Here is a 20,651-nt window from a genome sequence, read left to right on the forward strand (position 1 = left end):
TTGATTTTTAAAAACTAGAAAAAGCACCAGTTTTCACCATGAAATTCAACCCCGAATCTCATTCTGGTGTCCGTTTTTACATTTGGGTCAAAAAAATTTTTTGCCTCCTGGGCACAAAAATCCCTGACCCCGGCAACAGGAATTTCCTTCCCAGGACACCAAAATAGCTTGATTTTTAAAAACTAGAAAAAGCACCATTTTTCACCATGAAATTCAACCCCAAATCTCAATCTGGTGTCCGTTTTTACATTTGGGTCAAAAAATTTTTTTGCCTCCTGGGCACAAAAATCCCTGACCCCCGCGGCATCAGGAATTTCCTTCCCAGGACACCAAAATAGCTTGACTTTTAAAAACTAGAAAAAGCACCATTTTTCACCATGAAATTCAACCCCGAATCTCATTCTGGTGTCCGTTTTAAAATTTGGGTCAAAAAAAAAATTTGCCTCCTGGGCACAAAAATCCCTGACCCCGGCAACAGGAATTTCCTTCCCAGGACACCAAAATAGCTTGATTTTTAAAAACTAGAAAAAGCACCATTTTTCACCATGAAATTCAACCCCAAATCTCAATCTGGTGTCCGTTTTTACATTTGGGTCAAAAAAAAATTTGCCTCCTGGGCACAAAAATCCCTGACCCCGGCATCTGGAATTTCCCTCCCAGGACACCAAAATAGCTTGATTTTTAAAAACTAGAATAAGCACCATTTTTCACCATGAAATTCAACCCCGAATCTCGTTCTGGTGTCCGTTTTTACATTTGGGTCAAAAAAAAATTTGCCTCCTGGGCACAAAAATCCCTGACCCCAGCAGCAGGAATTTCCTTCCCAGGACACCAAAATACCTTGATTTTTAAAAACTAGAAAAAGCACCATTTTTCACCATGAAATTTAACCCCGAATCTCAATCTGGTGTCCGTTTTTACATTTGGGTGAATAATTTTTTTTTGCCTCCTGGGCACAAAAATCCCTGACCCCGGCATCAGGAATTTTTTTTCCAGGACACCAAAATAGCTTGATTTTTAAAAACTAGAAAAAGCACCATTTTTCACCATGAAATTCAACTCCGAATCTCAATCTGGTGTCCGTTTTTACATTTGGGTCAAAAAAAAAATAATTGCCTCCTGGGCACAAAAATCCCTGACCCCGGCAGCAGGAATTTCCTTCCCAGGACACCAAAATAGCTTGATTTTTAAAAACTAGAAAAAGCACCAGTTTTCACAATGAAATTCAACCCCGAATCTCGTTCTGGTGTCCGTTTTTACATTTGGGTCAAAAAAAAAATTTCCCTCCTGGGCACAAAAATCCCTGACCATCAGGAATTTCCTTCCCAGGACACCAAAATAGCTTGATTTTTAAAAACTAGAAAAAGCACCATTTTTGACCATAAAATTCAACCCCGAATCACGTTCTGGTGTCCGTTTTTACATTTGGGTCAAAAAAAATTTTCCCTCCTGGGCAAAAAAATCTCTTACCCCGGCAGCAGGAATTTCCTTCCCAGGACACCAAAATAGCTTGATTTTTAAAAACTAGAAAAAGCACCATTTTTCACCATGAAATTCAACCCCGAATCTCGTTCTGGTGTCTGTTTTTACATTTCGGTCAAAAAAAATTTTTGCCTCCTGGGCACAAAAATCCCTGACCCCGGCAGCAGAAATTTCCTTCCCAGGACACCAAAATAGCTTGATTTTTAAAAACTAGAAAAAGCACCAGTTTTCACCATGACATTGAACCCCGAATCTCGTTCTGGTGTCTGTTTTTACATTTCGGTCAAAAAAATTTTTTTCCTCCTGGGCACAAAAATCCCTGACCCCGGCATCAGGAATTTCCTTCCCAGGACACCAAAATAGCTTGATTTTTAAAAACTAGAAAAAGCACCATTTTTCAACATGAAATTCAACTCCGAATCTCAATCTGGTGTCCGTTTTTACATTTGGGTAAAAAAAAAATGCCTCCTGGGCACAAAAATCCCTGACCCCGGCAGCAGGAATTTCCTTCCCAGGACACCAAAATAGCTTGATTTCTAAAAACTAGAAAAAGCACCATTTTTCACCATGAAATTCAACTCCGAATCTCAATCTGGTGTCCGTTTTTACATTTGGGTCAAAAAAAAATAATTGCCTCCTGGGCACAAAAATCCCTGACCCCGGCATCAGGAATTTCCTTCCCAGGACACCAAAATAGCTTGATTTTTAAAAACTAGAAAAAGCACCATTTTTCACCATGAAATTCAACTCCGAATCTCAATCTGGTGTCCGTTTTTACATTTGGGTCAAAAAAAAATGCCTCCTGGGCACAAAAATCCCTGACCCCGGCAGCAGGAATTTCCTTCCCAGGACACCAAAATAGCTTGATTTTTAAAAACTAGAAAAAGCACCAGTTTTCACCATGAAATTCAACCCCGAATCTCATTCTGGTGTCCGTTTTTACATTTGGGTCAAAAAAATTTTTTGCCTCCTGGGCACAAAAATCCCTGACCCCGGCAACAGGAATTTCCTTCCCAGGACACCAAAATAGCTTGATTTTTAAAAACTAGAAAAAGCACCATTTTTCACCATGAAATTCAACCCCAAATCTCAATCTGGTGTCCGTTTTTACATTTGGGTCAAAAAAATTTTTTGCCTCCTGGGCACAAAAATCCCTGACCCCCGCGGCATCAGGAATTTCCTTCCCAGGACACCAAAATAGCTTGACTTTTAAAAACTAGAAAAAGCACCCTTTTTCACCATGAAATTCAACCCCGAATCTCATTCTGGTGTCCGTTTTAAAATTTGGGTCAAAAAAAAAATTTGCCTCCTGGGCACAAAAATCCCTGACCCCGGCAACAGGAATTTCCTTCCCAGGACACCAAAATAGCTTGATTTTTAAAAACTAGAAAAAGCACCATTTTTCACCATGAAATTCAACCCCAAATCTCAATCTGGTGTCCGTTTTTACATTTGGGTCAAAAAAAAATTTGCCTCCTGGGCACAAAAATCCCTGACCCCGGCATCTGGAATTTCCCTCCCAGGACACCAAAATAGCTTGATTTTTAAAAACTAGAATAAGCACCATTTTTCACCATGAAATTCAACCCCGAATCTCGTTCTGGTGTCCGTTTTTACATTTGGGTCAAAAAAAAATTTGCCTCCTGGGCACAAAAATCCCTGACCCCAGCAGCAGGAATTTCCTTCCCAGGACACCAAAATACCTTGATTTTTAAAAACTAGAAAAAGCACCATTTTTCACCATGAAATTTAACCCCGAATCTCGTTCTGGTGTCCGTTTTTACATTTGGGTGAATAATTTTTTTTTGCCTCCTGGGCACAAAAATCCCTGACCCCGGCATCAGGAATTTCCTTCCCAGGACACCAAAATAGCTTGATTTTTAAAAACTAGAAAAAGCACCATTTTTCACCATGAAATTCAACCCCGAATCTCGTTCTGGTGTCTATTTTTACATTTCGGTCAAAAAAATTTTTTGCCTCCTGGGCACAAAAATCCCTGACCCCGGCATCAGGAATTTCCTTTCCAGGACACCAAAATAGCTTGATTTTTAAAAACTAGAAAAAGCACCAGTTTTCACCATGAAATTCAACCCCGAATCTCATTCTGGTGTCCGTTTTAAAATTTGGGTCAAAAAAAAAATTTGCCTCCTGGGCACAAAAATCCCTGACCCCGGCAGCAGGAATTTCCTTCCCAGGACACCAAAATACCTTGATTTTTAAAAACTAGAAAAAGCACCATTTTTCACCATGAAATTTAACCCCGAATCTCGTTCTGGTGTCCGTTTTTACATTTGGGTGAATAATTTTTTTTTGCCTCCTGGGCACAAAAATCCCTGACCCCGGCATCAGGAATTTCCTTCCCAGGACACCAAAATAGCTTGATTTTTAAAAACTAGAAAAAGCACCAGTTTTCACCATGAAATTCAACCCCGAATCTCATTCTGGTGTCCGTTTTAAAATTTGGGTCAAAAAAAAAAAATTTGCCTCCTGGGCACAAAAATCCCTGACCCCGGCAGCAGGAATTTCCTTCCCAGGACACCAAAATACCTTGATTTTTAAAAACTAGAAAAAGCACCATTTTTCACCATGAAATTTAACCCCGAATCTCGTTCTGGTGTCCGTTTTTACATTTGGGTGAATAATTTTTTTTTGCCTCCTGGGCACAAAAATCCCTGACCCCGGCAGCAGGAATTTCCTTCCCAGGACACCAAAATAGCTTGATTTTTAAAAACTAGAAAAAGCACCAGTTTTCACCATGAAATTCAACCCCGAATTTCAATCTGGTGTCCGTTTTTACATTTGGGTCAAAAAAAAATTTGCCTCCTGGGCACAAAAATCCCTGACCCCGCCCGGCATCAGGAATTTCCTTCCCAGGACACCAAAATAGCTTGATTTTTAAAAACTAGAAAAAGCACCATTTTTCACCATGAAATTCAACCCCGAATCTCATTCTGGTGTCCGTTTTTAAATTTGGGTAAAAAAAAAATTTGCCTCCTGGGCACAAAAATCCCTGACCCCCCGGCATCAGGAATTTCCTTCCCAGGACACCAAAATAGCTTGATTTTTAAAAACTAGAAAAAGCACCATTTTTCACCATGAAATTCAACCCCGAATCTCATTATGGTGTTCGTTTTAAAATTTGGGTGAAAAAAAAATTTGCCTCCTTGGCACAAAAATCCCTGACCCCGGCATCAGGAATTTCCTTCCCAGGACACCAAAATAGCTTGATTTTTAAAAACTAGAAAAAGCACCAGTTTTCACCATGAAATTCAACCCCGAATCTCATTCTGGTGTCCGTTTTTACATTTGGGTCAAAAAATTTTTTTGCCTCCTGGGCACAAAAATCCCTGACCCCCCCGGCATCAGGAATTTCCTTCCCAGGACACCAAAATAGCTTGATTTTTAAAAACTAGAAAAAGCATCATTTTTCACCATGAAATTCAACCCCGAATCTCAATCTGGTGTCCGTTTTTACATTTGGGTCAAAAAAAAATTTGCCTCCTGGGCACAAAAATCCCTGACCCCGGCATCAGGAATTTCCCTCCCAGGACACCAAAATAGCTTGATTTTTAAAAACTAGATAAAGCACCATTTTTCACCATGAAATTCAACCCCGAATCTCATTCTGGTGTCCATTTTTACATTTGGGTCAAAAAAAATTTGCCTCCTGGGCACAAAAATCCCTGATCCCGCCCGGCATCAGGAATTTCCTTCCCAGGACACCAAAATAGCTTGATTTTTAAAAACTAGAAAAAGCACCATTTTTCACCATGAAATTCAACCCCGAATCTCATTCTGGTGTCCGTTTTTAAATTTGGGTCAAAAAAAAAATTTGCCTCCTGGGCACAAAAATCCCTGACCCCCCGGCATCAGGAATTTCCTTCCCAGGACACCAAAATAGCTTGATTTTTAAAAACTAGAAAAAGCACCATTTTTCACCATGAAATTCAACCCCGAATCTCATTCTGGTGTTCGTTTTAAAATTTGGGTGAAAAAAAAATTTGCCTCCTTGGCACAAAAATCCCTGACCCCGGCATCAGGAATTTCCTTCCCAGAACACCAAAATAGCTTGATTTTTAAAAACTAGAAAAAGCACCATTTTTCACCATGAAATTCAACCCCGAATCTCGTTCTGGTGTCCGTTTATACATTTGAGTCAAAAAAAAAAATAATTGCCTCCTGGGCACAAAAATCCCTGACCCCGGCAGCAGGAATTTCCTTCCCAGGACACCAAAATAGCTTGATTTTTAAAAACTAGAAAAAGCACCAGTTTTCACCATGAAATTGAACCCCGAATCTCGTTCTGGTGTCCGTTTTTACATTTCGGTCAAAAAATATTTTTGCCTCCTGGGCACAAAAATCCCTGACCCCCCCCGGCATCAGGAATTTCCTTCCCAGGACACCAAAATAGCTTGATTTTTAAAAACTAGAAAAAGCACCAGTTTTCACCATGAAATTCAACCCCGAATCTCATTCTGGTGTCCGTTTTAAAATTTGGGTCAAAAAAAAAATTTGCCTCCTGGGCACAAAAATCCCTGACCCCAGCAACAGGAATTTCCTTCTCAGGACACCAAAATAGCTTGATTTTTAAAAACTAGAAAAAGCACCATTTTTCACCATGAAATTCAACCCCGAATCTCGTTCTGGTGTCCGTTTTTACATTTGGGTCAAAAAAAAATTTGCCTCCTGGGCACAAAAATCCCTGACCCCGGCATCAGGAATTTCCCTCCCAGGACACCAAAATAGCTTGATTTTTAAAAACTAGAAAAAGCACCATTTTTCACCATGAAATTCAACCCCGAATCTCATTCTGGTGTCCGTTTTTAAATTTGGGTCAAAAAAAAAATTTGCCTCCTGGGCACAAAAATCCCTGACCCCGGCATCAGGAATTTCCTTCCCAGGACACCAAAATAGCTTGATTTTTAAAAACTCATTCTGGTGTCCGTTTTAAAATTTGGGTCAAAAAAAAAATTTGCCTCCTGGGCAAAAAAATCCCTGACCCCGGCAACAGGAATTTCCTTCCCAGGACACCAAAATAGCTTGATTTTTAAAAACTAGATAAAGCACCATTTTTCACCATGAAATTCAACCCCGAATCTCAATCTGGTGTCCGTTTTTACATTTGGGTCAAAAAAAAATTTCCCTCCTGGGCAAAAAAATCCCTGACCCCGGCATCAGGAATTTCCTTCCCAGGACACCAAAATAGCTTGATTTTTAAAAACTAGATAAAGCACCATTTTTCACCATGAAATTCAACCCCGAATCTCAATCTGGTGTCCCTTTTTACATTTGGGTCAAAAAAATTTTTGCCTCCTGGGCACAAAAATCCCTGACCCCGGCATCTGGAATTTCCCTCCCAGGACACCAAAATAGCTTGATTTTTAAAAACTAGAATAAGCACCATTTTTCACCATGAAATTCAACCCCGAATCTCGTTCTGGTGTCCGTTTTTACATTTGGGTCAAAAAAAAATTTGCCTCCTGGGCACAAAAATCCCTGACCCCAGCAGCAGGAATTTCCTTCCCAGGACACCAAAATACCTTGATTTTTAAAAACTAGAAAAAGCACCATTTTTCACCATGAAATTTAACCCCGAATCTCGTTCTGGTGTCCGTTTTTACATTTGGGTGAATAATTTTTTTTTGCCTCCTGGGCACAAAAATCCCTGACCCCGGCATCAGGAATTTCCTTTCCAGGACACCAAAATAGCTTGATTTTTAAAAACTAGAAAAAGCACCATTTTTCACCATGAAATTCAACCCCGAATCTCGTTCTGGTGTCCGTTTATACATTTGTGTCAAAAAAAATAATTGCCTCCTGGGCACAAAAATCCCTGACCCCGGCAGCAGGAATTTCCTTCCCAGGACACCAAAATAGCTTGATTTTTAAAAACTAGAAAAAGCACCAGTTTTCACCATGACATTGAACCCCGAATCTCGTTCTGGTGTCTGTTTTTACATTTCGGTCAAAAAATTTTTTTGCCTCCTGGGCACCAAAATCCCTGACCCCGGCATCAGGAATTTCCTTCCCAGGACACCAAAATAGCTTGATTTTTAAAAACTAGAAAAAGCACCATTTTTCACCATGAAATTCAACTCCGAATCTCAATCTGGTGTCCGTTTTTACATTTGGGTCAAAAAAAAAATGCCTCCTGGGCACAAAAATCCCTGACCCCGGCAGCAGGAATTTCCTTCCCAGGACACCAAAATAGCTTGATTTTTAAAAACTAGAAAAAGCACCAGTTTTCACCATGAAATTCAACCCCGAATTTCAATCTGGTGTCCGTTTTTACATTTGGGTCAAAAAAAAATTTGCCTCCTGGGCACAAAAATCCCTGACCCCGCCCGGCATCAGGAATTTCCTTCCCAGGACACCAAAATAGCTTGATTTTTAAAAACTAGAAAAAGCACCATTTTTCACCATGAAATTCAACCCCGAATCTCATTCTGGTGTCCGTTTTTAAATTTGGGTAAAAAAAAAATTTGCCTCCTGGGCACAAAAATCCCTGACCCCGGCATCTGGAATTTCCCTCCCAGGACACCAAAATAGCTTGATTTTTAAAAACTAGAATAAGCACCATTTTTCACCATGAAATTCAACCCCGAATCTCGTTCTGGTGTCCGTTTTTACATTTGGGTCAAAAAAAAATTTGCCTCCTGGGCACAAAAATCCCTGACCCCAGCAGCAGGAATTTCCTTCCCAGGACACCAAAATACCTTGATTTTTAAAAACTAGAAAAAGCACCATTTTTCACCATGAAATTTAACCCCGAATCTCGTTCTGGTGTCCGTTTTTACATTTGGGTGAATAATTTTTTTTTGCCTCCTGGGCACAAAAATCCCTGACCCCGGCATCAGGAATTTCCTTTCCAGGACACCAAAATAGCTTGATTTTTAAAAACTAGAAAAAGCACCATTTTTCACCATGAAATTCAACCCCGAATCTCGTTCTGGTGTCCGTTTATACATTTGTGTCAAAAAAAATAATTGCCTCCTGGGCACAAAAATCCCTGACCCCGGCAGCAGGAATTTCCTTCCCAGGACACCAAAATAGCTTGATTTTTAAAAACTAGAAAAAGCACCAGTTTTCACCATGACATTGAACCCCGAATCTCGTTCTGGTGTCTGTTTTTACATTTCGGTCAAAAAATTTTTTTGCCTCCTGGGCACCAAAATCCCTGACCCCGGCATCAGGAATTTCCTTCCCAGGACACCAAAATAGCTTGATTTTTAAAAACTAGAAAAAGCACCATTTTTCACCATGAAATTCAACTCCGAATCTCAATCTGGTGTCCGTTTTTACATTTGGGTCAAAAAAAAAATGCCTCCTGGGCACAAAAATCCCTGACCCCGGCAGCAGGAATTTCCTTCCCAGGACACCAAAATAGCTTGATTTTTAAAAACTAGAAAAAGCACCAGTTTTCACCATGAAATTCAACCCCGAATTTCAATCTGGTGTCCGTTTTTACATTTGGGTCAAAAAAAAATTTGCCTCCTGGGCACAAAAATCCCTGACCCCGCCCGGCATCAGGAATTTCCTTCCCAGGACACCAAAATAGCTTGATTTTTAAAAACTAGAAAAAGCACCATTTTTCACCATGAAATTCAACCCCGAATCTCATTCTGGTGTCCGTTTTTAAATTTGGGTAAAAAAAAAATTTGCCTCCTGGGCACAAAAATCCCTGACCCCCCGGCATCAGGAATTTCCTTCCCAGGACACCAAAATAGCTTGATTTTTAAAAACTAGAAAAAGCACCATTTTTCACCATGAAATTCAACACCGAATCTCATTATGGTGTTCGTTTTAAAATTTGGGTGAAAAAAAAATTTGCCTCCTTGGCACAAAAATCCCTGACCCCGGCATCAGGAATTTCCTTCCCAGGACACCAAAATAGCTTGATTTTTAAAAACTAGAAAAAGCACCAGTTTTCACCATGAAATTCAACCCCGAATCTCATTCTGGTGTCCGTTTTTACATTTGGGTCAAAAATTTTTTTTGCCTCCTGGGCACAAAAATCCCTGACCCCCCCGGCATCAGGAATTTCCTTCCCAGGACACCAAAATAGCTTGATTTTTAAAAACTAGAAAAAGCACCATTTTTCACCATGAAATTCAACCCCGAATCTCATTCTGGTGTCCGTTTTTACATTTGGGTCAAAAAAAAAATTTGCCTCCTGGGCAAAAAAATCCCTGACCCCGGCAACAGGAATTTCCTTCCCAGGACACCAAAATAGCTTGATTTTTAAAAACTAGAAAAAGCACCATTTTTCACCATGAAATTCAACCCCGAATCTCAATCTGGTGTCCGTTTTTACATTTGGGTCAAAAAAAAATTTGCCTCCTGGGCACAAAAATCCCTGACCCCGGCATCAGGAATTTCCCTCCCAGGACACCAAAATAGCTTGATTTTTAAAAACTAAAATAAGCACCATTTTTAACCATGAAATTCAACCCCGAATCTCGTTCTGGTGTCCGTTTATACATTTGGGTCAAAAAAAAATAATTGCCTCCTGGGCACAAAAATCCCTGACCCCGGCAGCAGGAATTTCCTTCCCAGGACACCAAAATAGCTTGATTTTTAAAAACTAGAAAAAGCACCATTTTTCACCATGAAATTCAACTCCGAATCTCAATCTGGTGTCCGTTTTTACATTTGGGTCAAAAAAAAAATAATTGCCTCCTGGGCACAAAAATCCCTGACCCCGGCAGCAGGAATTTCCTTTCCAGGACACCAAAATAGCTTGATTTTTAAAAACTAGAAAAAGCACCAGTTTTCACCATGACATTCAACCCCGAATCTCGTTCTGGTGTCCGTTTTTACATTTGGGTCAAAAAAAAATTTGCCTCCTGGGTACAAAAATCCCTGACCCCAGCATCAGGAATTTCCTTCCCAGGACACCAAAATAGCTTGATTTTTAAAAACTAGAAAAAGCACCATTTTTCACCATGAAATTCAACTCCGAATCTCAATCTGGTGTCCGTTTTTACATTTGGGTCAAAAAAATAATAATTGCCTCCTGGGTACAAAAATCCCTGACCCCGGCATCTGGAATTTCCCTCCCAGGACACCAAAATAGCTTGATTTTTAAAAACTAGAAAAAGCACCATTTTTCAACATGAAATTCAACTCCGAATCTCAATCTGGTGTCCGTTTTTACATTTGGGTCAAAAAAAAATGCCTCCTGGGCACAAAAATCCCTGACCCCGGCAGCAGGAATTTCCTTCCCAGGACACCAAAATAGCTTGATTTTTAAAAACTAGAAAAAGCACCATTTTTCACCATGAAATTCAACCCCGAATCTCATTCTGGTGTCCGTTTTAAAATTTGGGTCAAAAAAAAAATTTGCCTCCTGGGCAAAAAAATCCCTGACCCCGGCAACAGGAATTTCCTTCCCAGGACACCAAAATAGCTTGATTTTTAAAAACTAGAAAAAGCACCATTTTTCACCATGAAATTCAACCCCGAATCTCAATCTGGTGTCCGTTTTTACATTTGGGTCAAAAAAAAATTTGCCTCCTGGGCACAAAAATCCCTGACCCCGGCATCAGGAATTTCCCTCCCAGGACACCAAAATAGCTTGATTTTTAAAAACTCATTCTGGTGTCCGTTTTAAAATTTGGGTCAAAAAAAAAATTTGCCTCCTGGGCAAAAAAATCCCTGACCCCGGCAACAGGAATTTCCTTCCCAGGACACCAAAATAGCTTGATTTTTAAAAACTAGATAAAGCACCATTTTTCACCATGAAATTCAACCCCGAATCTCAATCTGGTGTCCGTTTTTACATTTGGGTCAAAAAAAAATTTGCCTCCTGGGCACAAAAATCCCTGACCCCGGCATCAGGAATTTCCCTCCCAGGACACCAAAATAGCTTGATTTTTAAAAACTAAAATAAGCACCATTTTTAACCATGAAATTCAACTCCGAATCTCAATCTGGTGTCCGTTTTTACATTTGGGTCAAAAAAAAATAATTGCCTCCTGGGCACAAAAATCCCTGACCCCGGCAGCAGGAATTTCCTTTCCAGGACACCAAAATAGCTTGATTTTTAAAAACTAGAAAAAGCACCATTTTTCACCATGAAATTCAACTCCGAATCTCAATCTGGTGTCCGTTTTTACATTTGGGTCAAAAAAAAAATAATTGCCTCCTGGGCACAAAAATCCCTGACCCCGGCAGCAGGAATTTCCTTCCCAGGACACCAAAATAGCTTGATTTTTAAAAACTAGAAAAAGCACCATTTTTCACCTTGAAATTCAACCCCGAATCTCAATCTGGTGTCCGTTTTTACATTTGGGTCAAAAAAAATTTTGCCTCCTGGGCACAAAAATCCCTGACCCCGGCATCTGGAATTTCCCTCCCAGGACACCAAAATAGCTTGATTTTTAAAAACTAGAATAAGCACCATTTTTCACCATGAAATTCAACCCCGAATCTCGTTCTGGTGTCCGTTTTTACATTTGGGTCAAAAAAAAATTTGCCTCCTGGGCACAAAAATCCCTGACCCCAGCAGCAGGAATTTCCTTCCCAGGACACCAAAATACCTTGATTTTTAAAAACTAGAAAAAGCACCATTTTTCACCATGAAATTTAACCCCGAATCTCGTTCTGGTGTCCGTTTTTACATTTGGGTGAATAATTTTTTTTTGCCTCCTGGGCACAAAAATCCCTGACCCCGGCATCAGGAATTTCCTTCCCAGGACACCAAAATAGCTTGATTTTTAAAAACTAGAAAAAGCACCATTTTTCACCATGAAATTCAACCCCGAATCTCGTTCTGGTGTCTGTTTTTACATTTCGGTCAAAAAATTTTTTTGCCTCCTGGGCACAAAAATCCCTGACCCCGGCATCAGGAATTTCCTTTCCAGGACACCAAAATAGCTTGATTTTTAAAAACTAGAAAAAGCACCATTTTTCACCATGAAATTCAACCCCGAATCTCGTTCTGGTGTCCGTTTATACATTTGTGTCAAAAAAAATAATTGCCTCCTGGGCACAAAAATCCCTGACCCCGGCAGCAGGAATTTCCTTCCCAGGACACCAAAATAGCTTGATTTTTAAAAACTAGAAAAAGCACCAGTTTTCACCATGACATTGAACCCCGAATCTCGTTCTGGTGTCTGTTTTTACATTTCGGTCAAAAAATTTTTTTGCCTCCTGGGCACCAAAATCCCTGACCCCGGCATCAGGAATTTCCTTCCCAGGACACCAAAATAGCTTGATTTTTAAAAACTAGAAAAAGCACCATTTTTCACCATGAAATTCAACTCCGAATCTCAATCTGGTGTCCGTTTTTACATTTGGGTCAAAAAAAAAATGCCTCCTGGGCACAAAAATCCCTGACCCCGGCAGCAGGAATTTCCTTCCCAGGACACCAAAATAGCTTGATTTTTAAAAACTAGAAAAAGCACCAGTTTTCACCATGAAATTCAACCCCGAATTTCAATCTGGTGTCTGTTTTTACATTTGGGTCAAAAAAAAATTTGCCTCCTGGGCACAAAAATCCCTGACCCCGCCCGGCATCAGGAATTTCCTTCCCAGGACACCAAAATAGCTTGATTTTTAAAAACTAGAAAAAGCACCATTTTTCACCATGAAATTCAACCCCGAATCTCATTCTGGTGTCCGTTTTTAAATTTGGGTAAAAAAAAAATTTGCCTCCTGGGCACAAAAATCCCTGACCCCCCGGCATCAGGAATTTCCTTCCCAGGACACCAAAATAGCTTGATTTTTAAAAACTAGAAAAAGCACCATTTTTCACCATGAAATTCAACCCCGAATCTCATTATGGTGTTCGTTTTAAAATTTGGGTGAAAAAAAAATTTGCCTCCTTGGCACAAAAATCCCTGACCCCGGCATCAGGAATTTCCTTCCCAGGACACCAAAATAGCTTGATTTTTAAAAACTAGAAAAAGCACCAGTTTTCACCATGAAATTCAACCCCGAATCTCATTCTGGTGTCCGTTTTTACATTTGGGTCAAAAAAATTTTTTGCCTCCTGGGCACAAAAATCCCTGACCCCCCCGGCATCAGGAATTTCCTTCCCAGGACACCAAAATAGCTTGATTTTTAAAAACTAGAAAAAGCACCATTTTTCACCATGAAATTCAACCCCGAATCTCATTCTGGTGTCCGTTTTTACATTTGGGTCAAAAAAAAAATTTGCCTCCTGGGCAAAAAAATCCCTGACCCCGGCAACAGGAATTTCCTTCCCAGGACACCAAAATAGCTTGATTTTTAAAAACTAGAAAAAGCACCATTTTTCACCATGAAATTCAACCCCGAATCTCAATCTGGTGTCCGTTTTTACATTTGGGTCAAAAAAAAATTTGCCTCCTGGGCACAAAAATCCCTGACCCCGGCATCAGGAATTTCCCTCCCAGGACACCAAAATAGCTTGATTTTTAAAAACTAAAATAAGCACCATTTTTAACCATGAAATTCAACCCCGAATCTCGTTCTGGTGTCCGTTTATACATTTGGGTCAAAAAAAAATAATTGCCTCCTGGGCACAAAAATCCCTGACCCCGGCAGCAGGAATTTCCTTCCCAGGACACCAAAATAGCTTGATTTTTAAAAACTAGAAAAAGCACCATTTTTCACCATGAAATTCAACTCCGAATCTCAATCTGGTGTCCGTTTTTACATTTGGGTCAAAAAAAAAATAATTGCCTCCTGGGCACAAAAATCCCTGACCCCGGCAGCAGGAATTTCCTTTCCAGGACACCAAAATAGCTTGATTTTTAAAAACTAGAAAAAGCACCAGTTTTCACCATGACATTCAACCCCGAATCTCGTTCTGGTGTCCGTTTTTACATTTGGGTCAAAAAAAAATTTGCCTCCTGGGTACAAAAATCCCTGACCCCAGCATCAGGAATTTCCTTCCCAGGACACCAAAATAGCTTGATTTTTAAAAACTAGAAAAAGCACCATTTTTCACCATGAAATTCAACTCCGAATCTCAATCTGGTGTCCGTTTTTACATTTGGGTCAAAAAAATAATAATTGCCTCCTGGGCACAAAAATCCCTGACCCCGGCAGCAGGAATTTCCTTTCCAGGACACCAAAATAGCTTGATTTTTAAAAACTAGAAAAAGCACCAGTTTTCACCATGAAATTCAACCCCGAATCTCGTTCTGGTGTCCGTTTTTACATTTGGGTCAAAAAAAAAAATTTCCCTCCTGGGCACAAAAATCCCTGACCCCGGCAACAGGAATTTCCTTCCCAGGACACCAAAATAGCTTGATTTTTATAAACTAGAATAAGCACCATTTTTCACCATGACATTGAACCCCGAATCTCGTTCTGGTGTCTGTTTTTACATTTCGGTCAAAAAATTTTTTTGCCTCCTGGGCACAAAAATCCCTGACCCCGGCATCAGGAATTTCCTTCCCAGGACACCAAAATAGCTTGATTTTTAAAAACTAGAAAAAGCACCATTTTTCAACATGAAATTCAACTCCGAATCTCAATCTGGTGTCCGTTTTTACATTTGGGTCAAAAAAAAATGCCTCCTGGGCACAAAAATCCCTGACCCCGGCAGCAGGAATTTCCTTCCCAGGACACCAAAATAGCTTGATTTTTAAAAACTAGAAAAAGCACCAGTTTTCACCATGAAATTCAACCCCGAATCTCATTCTGGTGTCCGTTTTTACATTTGGGTCAAAAATTTTTTTTGCCTCCTGGGCACAAAAATCCCTGACGCCGGCATCAGGAATTTCCTTCCCAGGACACCAAAATAGCTTGATTTTTAAAAACTAGAAAAAGCACCATTTTTCACCATGAAATTCAACCCCGAATCTCATTCTGGTGTCCGTTTTAAAATTTGGGTCAAAAAAAAAAATTGCCTCCTGGGCACAAAAATCCCTGACCCCGGCAACAGGAATTTCCTTCCCAGGACACCAAAATAGCTTGATTTTTAAAAACTAGAAAAAGCACCATTTTTCACCATGAAATTCAACCCCGAATCTCAATCTGGTGTCCGTTTTTACATTTGGGTCAAAAAAAAATTTGCCTCCTGGGCACAAAAATCCCTGACCCCGGCATCTGGAATTTCCCTCCCAGGACACCAAAATAGCTTGATTTTTAAAAACTAGAAAAAGCACCATTTTTCAACATGAAATTCAACTCCGAATCTCAATCTGGTGTCCGTTTTTACATTTGGGTCAAAAAAAAATGCCTCCTGGGCACAAAAATCCCTGACCCCGGCAGCAGGAATTTCCTTCCCAGGACACCAAAATAGCTTGATTTTTAAAAACTAGAAAAAGCACCATTTTTCACCATGAAATTCAACCCCGAATCTCATTCTGGTGTCCGTTTTAAAATTTGGGTCAAAAAAAAAATTTGCCTCCTGGGCAAAAAAATCCCTGACCCCGGCAACAGGAATTTCCTTCCCAGGACACCAAAATAGCTTGATTTTTAAAAACTAGAAAAAGCACCATTTTTCACCATGAAATTCAACCCCGAATCTCAATCTGGTGTCCGTTTTTACATTTGGGTCAAAAAAAAATTTGCCTCCTGTGCACAAAAATCCCTGACCCCGGCATCAGGAATTTCCCTCCCAGGACACCAAAATAGCTTGATTTTTAAAAACTCATTCTGGTGTCCGTTTTAAAATTTGGGTCAAAAAAAAAATTTGCCTCCTGGGCAAAAAAATCCCTGACCCCGGCAACAGGAATTTCCTTCCCAGGACACCAAAATAGCTTGATTTTTAAAAACTAGATAAAGCACCATTTTTCACCATGAAATTCAACCCCGAATCTCAATCTGGTGTCCGTTTTTACATTTGGGTCAAAAAAAAATTTGCCTCCTGGGCACAAAAATCCCTGACCCCGGCATCAGGAATTTCCCTCCCAGGACACCAAAATAGCTTGATTTTTAAAAACTAAAATAAGCACCATTTTTAACCATGAAATTCAACTCCGAATCTCAATCTGGTGTCCGTTTTTACATTTGGGTCAAAAAAAAATAATTGCCTCCTGGGCACAAAAATCCCTGACCCCGGCAGCAGGAATTTCCTTTCCAGGACACCAAAATAGCTTTATTTTTAAAAACTAGAAAAAGCACCATTTTTCACCATGAAATTCAACTCCGAATCTCAATCTGGTGTCCGTTTTTACATTTGGGTCAAAAAAAAAATAATTGCCTCCTGGGCACAAAAATCCCTGACCCCGGCAGCAGGAATTTCCTTTCCAGGACACCAAAATAGCTTGATTTTTAAAAACTAGAAAAAGCACCAGTTTTCACAATGAAATTCAACCCCGAATCTCGTTCTGGTGTCCGTTTTTACATTTGGGTCAAAAAAAAAAATTTCCCTCCTGGGCACAAAAATCCCTGACCCCGGCAACAGGAATTTCCTTCCCAGGACACCAAAATAGCTTGATTTTTATAAACTAGAATAAGCACCATTTTTCACCATGAAATTCAACCCCGAATCTCGTTCTGGTGTCCATTTTTACATTTGGGTCAAAAAAAAATTTGCCTCCTGGGCACAAAAATCCCTGACCCCGGCAGCAGGAATTTCCTTCCCAGGACACCAAAATACCTTAATTTTTAAAAACTAGAAAAAGCACCATTTTTCACCATGAAATTCAACTCCGAATCTCAATCTGGTGTCCGTTTTTACATTTGGGTGAATAATTTTTTTTTGCCTCCTGGGCACAAAAATCCCTGACCCCGGCATCAGGAATTTTTTTTCCAGGACACCAAAATAGCTTGATTTTTAAAAACTAGAAAAAGCACCATTTTTCACCATGAAATTCAACTCCGAATCTCAATCTGGTGTCCGTTTTTACATTTGGGTCAAAAAAAAAATAATTGCCTCCTGGGCACAAAAATCCCTGACCCCGGCAGCAGGAATTTCCTTCCCAGAACACCAAAATAGCTTGATTTTTAAAAACTAGAAAAAGCACCAGTTTTCACAATGAAATTCAACCCCGAATCTCGTTCTGGTGTCCGTTTTTACATTTGGGTCAAAAAAAAAATTTCCCTCCTGGGCACAAAAATCCCTGACCATCAGGAATTTCCTTCCCAGGACACCAAAATAGCTTGATTTTTAAAAACTAGAAAAAGCACCATTTTTGACCATGAAATTCAACCCCGAATCACGTTTTGTTGTCCGTTTTTACATTTGGGTCAAAAAAAATTTTCCCTCCTGGGCAAAAAAATCTCTTACCCCGGCAGCAGGATTTTCCTTCCCAGGACACCAAAATAGCTTGATTTTTAAAAACTAGAAAAAGCACCATTTTTCACCATGAAATTCAACCCCGAATCTCGTTCTGGTGTCTGTTTTTACATTTCGGTCAAAAAAATTTTTTGCCTCCTGGGCACAAAAATCCCTGACCCCGGCAGCAGGAATTTCCTTCCCAGGACACCAAAATAGCTTGATTTTTAAAAACTAGAAAAAGCACCAGTTTTCACCATGACATTGAACCCCGAATCTCGTTCTGGTGTCTGTTTTTACATTTCGGTCAAAAAATTTTTTTGCCTCCTGGGCACAAAAATCCCTGACCCCGGCATCAGGAATTTCCTTCCCAGGACACCAAAATAGCTTGATTTTTAAAAACTAGAAAAAGCACCATTTTTCAACATGAAATTCAACTCCGAATCTCAATCTGGTGTCCGTTTTTACATTTGGGTCAAAAAAAAATGCCTCCTGGGCACAAAAATCCCTGACCCCGGCATCAGGAATTTCCTTCCCAGGACACCAAAATAGCTTGATTTTTAAAAACTAGAAAAAGCACCATTTTTCACCATGAAATTCAACCCCGAATCTCATTCTGGTGTCCGTTTTAAAATTTGGATCAAAAAAAAAAATTGCCTCCTGGGCACAAAAATCCCTGACCCCGGCATCAGGAATTTCCCTCCCAGGACACCAAAATAGCTTGATTTTTAAAAACTAGAAAAACTAGAAAAAGCATCATTTTTCACCGGCATCAGGAATTTCCTTCTCAGGACACCAAAATAGCTTGATTTTTAAAAACTTGAAAAAGCACCATTTTTCACCATGAAATTCAACCCCGAATCTCATTCTGGTGTCCGTTTTTACATTTGGGTCAAAAAAAAATTTGCCTCCTGGGCACAAAAATCCCTGACCCCGGCATCAGGAATTTCCCTCCCAGGACACCAAAATAGCTTGATTTTTAAAAACTAGAAAAAGCATCATTTTTCACCATGAAATTCAACCCCGAATCTCAATCTGGTGTCCGTTTTTACATTTGGGTCAAAAAAAAATTTGCCTCCTGGGCACAAAAATCCCTGACCCCGGCATCAGGAATTTCCCTCCCAGGACACCAAAATAGCTTGATTTTTAAAAACTAGAATAAGCACCATTTTTCACCATGAAATTCAACCCCGAATTTCAATCTGGTGTCCGTTTTTACATTTGGGTCAAAAAAAAATTTGCCTCCTGGGCACAAAAATCCCTGACCCCGCCCGGCATCAGGAATTTCCTTCCCAGGACACCAAAATAGCTTGATTTTTAAAAACTAGAAAAAGCACCATTTTTCACCATGAAATTCAACCCCGAATCTCATTCTGGTGTCCGTTTTTAAATTTGGGTAAAAAAAAATTTTGCCTCCTGGGCACAAAAATCCCTGACCCCCCGGCATCAGGAATTTCCTTCCCAGGACACCAAAATAGCTTGATTTTTAAAAACTAGAAAAAGCACCATTTTTCACCATGAAATTCAACCCCGAATCTCATTATGGTGTTCGTTTTTACATTTGGGTCAAAAAAATAATAATTGCCTCCTGGGTACAAAAATCCCTGACCCCGGCAACAGGAATTTCCTTCCCAGGACACCAAAATAGCTTGATTTTTAAAAACTAGAAAAAGCACCATTTTTCACCATGAAATTCAACCCCGAATCTCGTTCTGGTGTCTGTTTTTACATTTCGGTCAAAAAAATTTTTTGCCTCCTGGGCACAAAAATCCCTGACCCCGGCAGCAGGAATTTCCTTCCCAGGACACCAAAATAGCTTGATTTTTAAAAACTAGAAAAAGCACCAGTTTTCACCATGACATTGAACCCCGAATCTCGTTCTGGTGTCTGTTTTTACATTTCGGTCAAAAAATTTTTTTGCCTCCTGGGCACAAAAATCCCTGACCCCCGGCATCAGGAATTTCCTTCCCAGGACACCAAAATAGCTTGATTTTTAAAAACTAGAAAAAGCACCATTTTTCAACATGAAATTCAACTCCGAATCTCAATCTGGTGTCCGTTTTTACATTTGGGTCAAAAAAAAATGCCTCCTGGGCACAAAAATCCCTGACCCCGGCATCAGGAATTTCCTTCCCAGGACACCAAAATAGCTTGATTTTTAAAAACTAGAAAAAGCACCATTTTTCACCATGAAATTCAACCCCGAATCTCATTCTGGTGTCCGTTTTAAAATTTGGATCAAAAAAAAAAATTGCCTCCTGGGCACAAAAATCCCTGACCCCGGCATCAGGAATTTCCCTCCCAGGACACCAAAATAGCTTGATTTTTAAAAACTAGAAAAACTAGAAAAAGCATCATTTTTCACCGGCATCAGGAATTTCCTTCTCAGGACACCAAAATAGCTTGATTTTTAAAAACTTGAAAAAGCACCATTTTTCACCATGAAATTCAACCCCGAATCTCATTCTGGTGTCCGTTTTTACATTTGGGTCAAAAAAAAATTTGCCTCCTGGGCACAAAAATCCCTGACCCCGGCATCAGGAATTTCCCTCCCAGGACACCAAAATAGCTTGATTTTTAAAAACTAGAAAAAGCATCATTTTTCACCATGAAATTCAACCCCGAATCTCAATCTGGTGTCCGTTTTTACATTTGGGTCAAAAAAAAATTTGCCTCCTGGGCACAAAAATCCCTGACCCCGGCATCAGGAATTTCCCTCCCAGGACACCAAAATAGCTTGATTTTTAAAAACTAGAATAAGCACCATTTTTCACCATGAAATTCAACCCCGAATTTCAATCTGGTGTCCGTTTTTACATTTGGGTCAAAAAAAAATTTGCCTCCTGGGCACAAAAATCCCTGACCCCGCCCGGCATCAGGAATTTCCTTCCCAGGACACCAAAATAGCTTGATTTTTAAAAACTAGAAAAAGCACCATTTTTCACCATGAAATTCAACCCCGAATCTCATTCTGGTGTCCGTTTTTAAATTTGGGTAAAAAAAAATTTTG

This window comes from Vipera berus (assembly GCF_964194415.1).
Source record: "Vipera berus genome assembly, chromosome: 5".
NCBI classification, from domain to species: Eukaryota; Metazoa; Chordata; class Lepidosauria; order Squamata; family Viperidae; genus Vipera; species Vipera berus.